Here is an 8,072-nt window from a genome sequence, read left to right on the forward strand (position 1 = left end):
AATATTTTTTTTAAAAAAAGAAACAGTAAACAATTTCTTTGCTGTAGGTTTAGCCATTAGGTGCTCTGAAGAAAATAAATGTGGAGTGGAAAGGGGAGCCACGAGGACTGGGGGGGTCAGGCCCTGGGATAGGCCGAAATTTAGGAAGGTGTTGGGACTAAGACTATGTGAGAGGCCCTGAGTTATACTCTCAACAGCCAGCATTTGAGACCCAGGGAGAGTGAGCAGAGTCACATTCCCATCCCCCTTTTCTGGGCCTGCCCTCTCCCCTTCTGCCTCCCAGGGCAGCTCCTGCCAACCAGGAAGCACCAACCCAGGTTTCCTCCCTAGTGGCACCCTTCTGAAACCATCGAGGGAAGGTCAAACAGTGCCCAGCCCATGTTAGGGCCAAGAGGAGCTGGGATTCTGAGATGGAGAGAAGGTTCTGGTAAGTTCAGGTTGAGGTTAGAGATAGGGGTGTGGTTGGAGTTAGGGAGTGAAATGACCTTTTTAATACCCAAATCTGCTCATGTCACCCCCATCCCTCCAACCCCAGATCAAGCCTGGCAGTGGCTCCTTCTTGCCTTTGAAATAAGGGCATCATCCCTTCACATGACCCCCCGGCCTACTTCATACATCTCATCCTCCACCACATTCCCCTTTGCTCTCTTCTGTATGGGACTAGGTAGCTCTGGCCTGGGAGAGTCATGTAAGGACTAGGTGCCTTTCATTCATCGGCAGCAGAGGATCTACTATGTGCCTGGCACTGAGTCAGATCCTAAGAATACAACGTAGCCAAAGCCAATCCCTGCCCTTTCTCCTGGGGCTTACAATCTGGTGTAGGAACAGACAATATTACTTTATAACCACGTAAGTTAAACACTCTGTTAAATAGTGATAAGTGCCAAAGAGAAAAACCAAAGCAGAGAAGGATAATATAAAGTACACTAGAAGCCCGGTGCACGAAATTCGTGCACGGCAGGGGGTTGTCCCTCAGCCCAGCCTGTACCCTCTCCAATCTGGGACATCCCTCTCACAATCCAGGACTGCTGGCTCCCAACTGCTTGTCTGCCTGCCTTCCTGATTGCCCCTAACCGCTTCTGCCTGCCAGCCTGATCACCCCCTAACCACTCTGCTGCCAGCCTGTTTGCCCCCAACTTCCCTCCTCTGCCGGCCTGGTCACCCCTAACTGCCCTCTCCTGCAGGATTGATCACCTCCAACTGCCCTCCCTTGCAAGCCTGGTCCCTCTCAACTGCCCTCCCTTGCAGGCCTGGTCCCTCACAACTGCCCTCCCTTGCAGGCCGGGTGCCTCCCAACTGCCCTCTCCTGCTGGCCATCTTGTGTCCACATGGGGGCAGGATCTTTGACCACATGGGGGCAGCTATATTGTGTGTTGCAGTGATGATCGATCTGTATATTACTCTTTTATTAGATAGGATAGAGGCCTGGTGCATGGGTGGGGGCCAGCTGGTTTGCCCTGAAGGGTGTCACAGATAAGGGTAGGGGTTCGCTTGGGGTGTGGGGCGGCCCGAGCGAGGGGCCTGTGGTGGTTTGCAGGCCGGCCACGCCCCCTGGCAACCCAAGGGGAGGCCCTGGTATCTGGAATTTATTTTCCTTCTACAATTGAAACTTTGTAGCCTGGAGCGGAGCCAAGCCTGGGGCTCCGGCAGCCATTTCTGTGGCAGTTAATTCACCTTCTACAATTGAAACTTTGTAGCCTTAAGCGGGTGAGCCCGGCCAGGGTGTGCGGAAAGCTTTGCTTCCCCTGTTGCGGCCGGAAACCCTGGCCTGCTCTCTCAAGCTCCATTCTGCCGCCATTTGTTTGAATGTGTTTACCTTCTATAATTGAAACTTTGTAGCTTGAGTGGAGGCTTAGGCCTGCAACGGCTATGGAAAGCTTGGCTTCCTCTGTTACCTGGGAAACCTTGCTCTCTGTGGCTGTAGCCATCTTGGATTGGGGTTAATTTGCATACTCACCCTGATTGGCTGGTGGGCGTGGTTTATGTAGTGGAGTGATGGTTAATTTGCATATTACCATTTTATTAGAGAGGAAGAGAGCAAATTTTAGATATACACTGAGTGGCCAGATTATTATGAACTCTGAACGCATATATATATTAGAGGCCCGGTGCATGAATTCGTGCATGGGTGGGGTCCGTCCAGCCTGGCCAGGGGGAGGGGTCATGGGCAGTTGGCCGGCCTGCCTGCTGGTTGAACTCCTGGTCGAGGGGACAATTTGCATATTAGCCTGTTATTAAATAAGATAGTGGCCAGATTATTATGCTTTCAGAGATCATAATCATCTGGCCACTCAGTGTAGAGTGGCCAAGGAAGAGCTCTTTGCGAAGGGACTTTTGAGTAAACACATGAAGCAAGTGAGGTCAGTCCCTTCCAACCACAGGGCCCTTGCACATGCTGTCCTCTAACTCTTGGACCTGATTAATGTGATTAATGTTTCCTCTTCCTTCTGTTCTTAGCTTGACCATTGCTTCATCAAGGAAGGCCAAATTTAACTAGTAATGGCTCTCATAGCATGATAGTTAACTTTTACTAGTGTTAAATGATTTTTTTTATAATTTAATAAATATTTATTGTTAAGATTATTACAATTGTTCCTCCTTTTCACCCCCATAGCTCCCCTCCACCCAGTTCCCACCCCACCCTCTGCCCTTACCACCCCCCACTGTCCTCATCCATAGGTGTATGATTTTTGTCCAGTCTCTTCCCACACCCCACACACCCTTTTCCCCCCAAGAATTGTCAGTTCACTCCCTTTCTATGCCCCTGATTCTATTATATTCACCAGTTTATTCTGTTCATCAGATTTTTTATTCACTTGATTTTTAGATTCACTTGTTGATAGATATGTATTTGTTGTTCATAATTTTTATCTTTACCTTTTTCTTCTTCTTCCTCTTCTTAAAGAATACCTTTCAGCATTTCATACAATACTGGTTTGGCGGTGATGAACTCCTTTAGCTTTTTCTTATCTGTGAAGCTCTTTATCTGCCCTTCAATTCTGAATGATAGCTTTGCTGGGTAGAGTAATCTTGGTTGTAGGTTCTTGCTATTCATCACTTTGAATATTTCTTTCCATTCCAGTCTGGCCTGCATAGTTTCTGTTGAGAAATCAGCTGACCCTACGGCCATACCACCCTGAACGCGCCCGATCTCGTCTGATCTCGGAAGCTAAGCAGGGTCGGGCCTGGTTAGTACTTGGATGGGAGAAATCAGCTGACAATCATATGGGTGCTCCCTTGTAGGTAACTAACTGTTTTTCTCTTGCTGCTTTTAATATTCTCTCTTTGTCTTTTCCTCTTGGCATTTTAATTATGATGTGTCTTTTTTTTTTTTAATATATTTTATTGATTTTTTACAGAGAGGAAGGGAGAGGGATAGAGAGCTAGAAACATCGATGAGAGAGAAACATCGACCAGCTGCCTCCTGCACACCCCCTACCGGGGTTGTGCCCGCAACCAATGTACATGCCCTTGACCGGAATCGAACCTGGGACCTTTCAGTCCGCAGACCGACGCTCTATCCACTGAGCCAAACCGGTTTCGGCTAATTATGATGTGTCTTGGTGTGGTCCTCTTTGGATTCCTTTTGTTTGGGATTCTCTGCACTTCCAGGACTTGTAAGTCTATTTCTTTCACCAGGTGGGGGAAGTTTTCTGTCATTATTTCTTCAAATAGGTTTTCAGTATCTTGCTCTCTCGCTTCTTCTGGCACCCCCGTAATTCAGATGTTGGTACGCTTGAAGTTGTCCCAGAGGCTCCTTACACTATGTTCATATTTTTGGATTCTTTTTTCTTTTTGCTTTTCCAGTTGGTGTTTTTTGCTTCTTTGTATTTCAAATCTTTGACTTGATTCTTGCGATCCTCTAGTCTGCTGTTGGATTTCTGTATATTATTTTTTATTTCAGTCAGTGTATGCTTAATTTCTAGTTGGTCCTTTTTCATATCCTCAAGGGTCTCACTAAATTTATCGGCCTTTCCTAGAAAATTCTTGAAAAACCTTATAACCGTGGTTTTGAACTCTGTATCCAGTAGTTTGCTTTCCTCCATTTCTTTCATTTGTGACCTGTTTCTTTGTCTCCGCATTTGGCTGCTTCCCTGAGTTGATAGAGTGGCTTTGTGTGCTACGTGTCCTATGGGGCCCAGTGGCTCAGCCTTCCCAGTTACCTGAGGTGGACACTCTTGGTGCACCCCTTTGTGGGCTGTGTGCACAGTCTTGTTGTAGTTAAGCCTTGATTGTTATTGGTATCACTGGGAGGAATTGATCTCCAGGCCAATTGGCTGTGAGGATCAGCTGTGTCTACGATGGAAGAACTTCTGTGCTTGAGACACCCTTATGAGACAAGACTTGCTTCATTGGGGCTTTGGTGCTCACTGAGTCTGCCCCCTGAGTGTGGTGTCCCTTATGGATCTGAGGAGTTGTAATCTGGAAGGTCCTACTCTGACCCCTGGGTACACTGGCTCTTGGATCTCCAAGGAGGTGCTAATTTAGCCTCTGCCTGAGGCCACCCAGCAGGAGCTATGGAGAGATCTGTAGATTCCTCCTCTTTGTTTGGGTTTTAGAGGTGCCCAGATGAGGCCCAGCTGTGAAGCAATGCAAGCTGCTGTGGGGCCTTGGGCCTTCTTTTGGATGTTCTGGGTCTCACTGACTCAGCTGCAGTTTGTTAGGTAAATTTGGATTTCAAAGGACCAGGCCATTCATATGCAAAAGCCTCTGCACAAAGCTGGGGTGGGGTGGAGTCTCAGGGCAGAGCAAACAGCAATGGCTTACCATCCGCCCTACCCTAAGAGGCCCCTGGGTCTCAGTGTCCCGCAGTAATCGCTACAAGCACCTCTGAGAGAAAGCCACCCTCAAGTTCCGCCCGATGCCAGACAGTCCAGTTTCTCCCTGTATGAGTCTGGGTCCCCAGAGTCTTGCCCAGAACTGGAGTTCAGAGCAGTCGGGAGCTGTGTCTCCCTCCCGCTTGAAAAAGACAGCTGCGTACTCAGTTGCCAGCCCTCTCCGCGCACGCGCGCCTCTGTACCTCTGCCTTTACTTCCGCATCTCCTCTGAGTCTCAGTGTGCTTTTTTCTTTCCTTCTAGTTGTAGAATTTCCACTCAGCCAGCCTTCCTGCGGTTCTGGATGATGTCTGTTTTGTCTTTTAGTTGTAGTTTTGAAGTTGTTGTGTGAGGCAGCAGTTCAGGTGTTTACCTATGCCGCCATCTTGGTTTCTCAGCAATGATGCAGACTGAAGGTCAGAATCTCGGAGATTTCCCCAGCTCTAAATGATTTTATTTTAATTCTTTATTGATTTCAGAGAAGAAAGGAGAGGGAGAGAGATAGGACCATCAATTATGAGAGAGAATCATTGATTGGCTGCCACCTGCATGCCCCCCACTGGGGATCGAGCCCATCTGGAATCACACCTCACACTGTGACTTCCTGGTTCAGAGGTCAATGCTCAACCGCTAAGCACCCCCAACCAGGAGGTAGTTAACATTTTTTATTAATGTCTGACTTTCCCAAAAGATTAAACTGTCATTTGGTTTGCTTTTCTCCCCCACTCCAGGCACACTACCTGGCACCTTGGAGACTCTTGAAACAGAATTCCTTTTTTTAAATTATTATTATTAATCCTCACCTGAGAATATTTTCCATTGATATTTAGAGAGAAAGAAGCGGAAAGAGAGAAAGAGAGAAACATCGATGTGAGTCATATTGATTGGTTGCCTGAGCCCTGACAGGGGCCAGGGATAGAACCTGTAACCTAGCTATATGCCCTTGACCAGGGATCGAACCTGAGACCCTTCAGTGTGCGGGCTGACACTCTAACCACTGGCCAAGGCAAAACATAATTCTTAATGGTTGGATGGGTTAGTGATGAGAACAAGGTCAAGATTAGGAAAAGAATCAACAATAGGGTTGGAATTAGGATGAAGATTCAGAGAACTGAGGTAGATTGGGGTAATGATGAGGTAAGGGGCAGAGAGAGGTGTGTGTGTGTGGTGGGGGGTTGGGGAATGAGTTAAGGAGATGGAGACAGGATTGGGGAGAAGGCTGAAGATGAAGGTCATGCCCCCGCCCTGGGTGACTGGCAGGGCTGTCTCATCCACCTGGCACCATCCTGTCCCCACTGAGAACAGGAGCTGTCAGGCAGGTCAGGCCCGCCCTCTCAGCTACCCCGTGACTCTTGGGGAATGCTAGAAGCCTGATGATGCAAATTTGCATCTTAAGATGCAAATTCCTTGCAACCTCTCCCAGCCTTCCTTCTAGCCACTCCTCTCCCCTGGAGACTGTGTCCCCAGGGGGCTGCTAAGGCTTGGTGAGAAGCAGGGTGGGGTGAAGTGGTAATTGAGGCTCGGGGACTTGGGAAACTGCACCTCCAGGTTCCTCTGGGACACAGGGGTGAGAGACCCAGCCTTAATCTTCTGACCTAGTGGAAAAATCACTCAGTGGGGGGGGTGGGGAGGAAGCAGGGACACACAGGTGACGGGAAGGTAGGGTAGGAGGAGACCTTGGCAAACAGGGAAGGGAGCCGTTGGTGTAGAAGAGTTTGGGTGTCACCACAAATGGTAGGGTTCTACCTCCATCCCCCAAAGGCTGCCTCCTCAAGTCAACCCACTCTCAGTAGGTCTCCCCTCAGCCACTCGCTCTCTCCCAACAAAGCAGGAGTGGTGACTGCTGAAGTCTGGAGTGGGGTTTAGGTTCCTGAGGGAAACAGAGATGGAAGTGGGGATGGTGGGGATGGGACTGTAGCTGGGGACATGGACGGGATTAGGCATGAGGATGTCACTGGGGCACTCCCCAGTTATGACCAAAACGTGGACGCATGACTCTGGGTAGGTGCTCATTGGGCTGAAGAACTGGTTCTCCTGGACTGGGGTGGACCCAGAGAGCAGGAGAGGCCTCTGGGAAGGATGTAAGCTTGCACAGCTGGCTCACAGTGGGCCACCCACACAGGAAGCCCAGTCTTCACTGCTGGGGCACCCCTCTCCCCATCTTGCCCCACCTCTAGCCCTGCAAGGCAGGGAGCAACCCTTAGGTCCCCACACCCCTAAGACACAGAGACTAAAGTCAAATTGGGTCACTTCTCTGCTTAAAACTCACCAGAGCTTAAAATGGTGTTGCCCTTAGAATCAAGACCAAAGACTATGTATGACCCAGCTTCCGTCCATCCTTCAGTCACCTTATTCCAGCCCCTCTGGCTTTCTCCTCATTCCACAAACACATGCCCTTCAGGGTCCCAGCACTTGACCTGTCCCTGCTCTGTAACACCTTTTCCCCAAGCTGTCCCGAGTGTTTTGTTCTTCTCATCCAGATCTCAACTCAACTGCCACTCCTCAGAGTGGCCTTCCCTGACCACTGGACCTAATGTTTCCCCCCACTCACCACCTCCAGTCAGGCTCACACCCCACCCGGTTTTATCTCCTGACTACACTACAACCATCTGAAAGAATTTATTTGCTTGTGTGATGATTTATGTGTTTGCTGTCTGTTTCCCTGTAAGCCAGTAGAAGTAGGATGGTACCAGGGGAGTTGACAGCTGCTTCCCCAGTGTCTCAAACAGTGTCTAGGGAGTCAGGAGCCATGAGGCAAGCAGATCCTAAAATGTCAATGCTGGAGGGACTTTCCAAGTCTTCTTGTCCCTCCCATTTATCTGACATATTTGGGCCACTGAGGCTGGAGGACTTGCTCAAGGCCTGCTGGGAAAAGAGGTCTGGTGTGCTTCTCACTATACCAGTCACCTCCCAGACTGACCAAAAGGCATAGAAGGGTCCAGAGTGCAAGCTGGAGGAAGCTTCCTATCTGACAGGACTCGAACTTTACATGAGCCCCTTCCCCAGAGATGCCCAGAGCCTGGGCAGAATCCTACGTGCAGCTGGCTGCGTCTCCTCAATAAATCTCCCTCCAAACTGGTTTTCTGGAAAATCAGATTCTAGTGACCCGCCCTGCTCCCTCCCTCTCTGGCTCAGGGGCATTTTTAGGATGGGCATGCCTCATCCTAACTTTGGTGCAGGCCAAGGAGTATTCGTCCTCTTGGAGGGACAAGTTGCCTGAGTGTGCCCTGACACCCCTCCAGTATACATATCCTGGT

Source organism: Cnephaeus nilssonii (genome assembly GCF_951640355.1).
Source record: "Cnephaeus nilssonii genome assembly, chromosome: 19".
NCBI classification, from domain to species: domain Eukaryota; kingdom Metazoa; phylum Chordata; class Mammalia; order Chiroptera; family Vespertilionidae; genus Cnephaeus; species Cnephaeus nilssonii.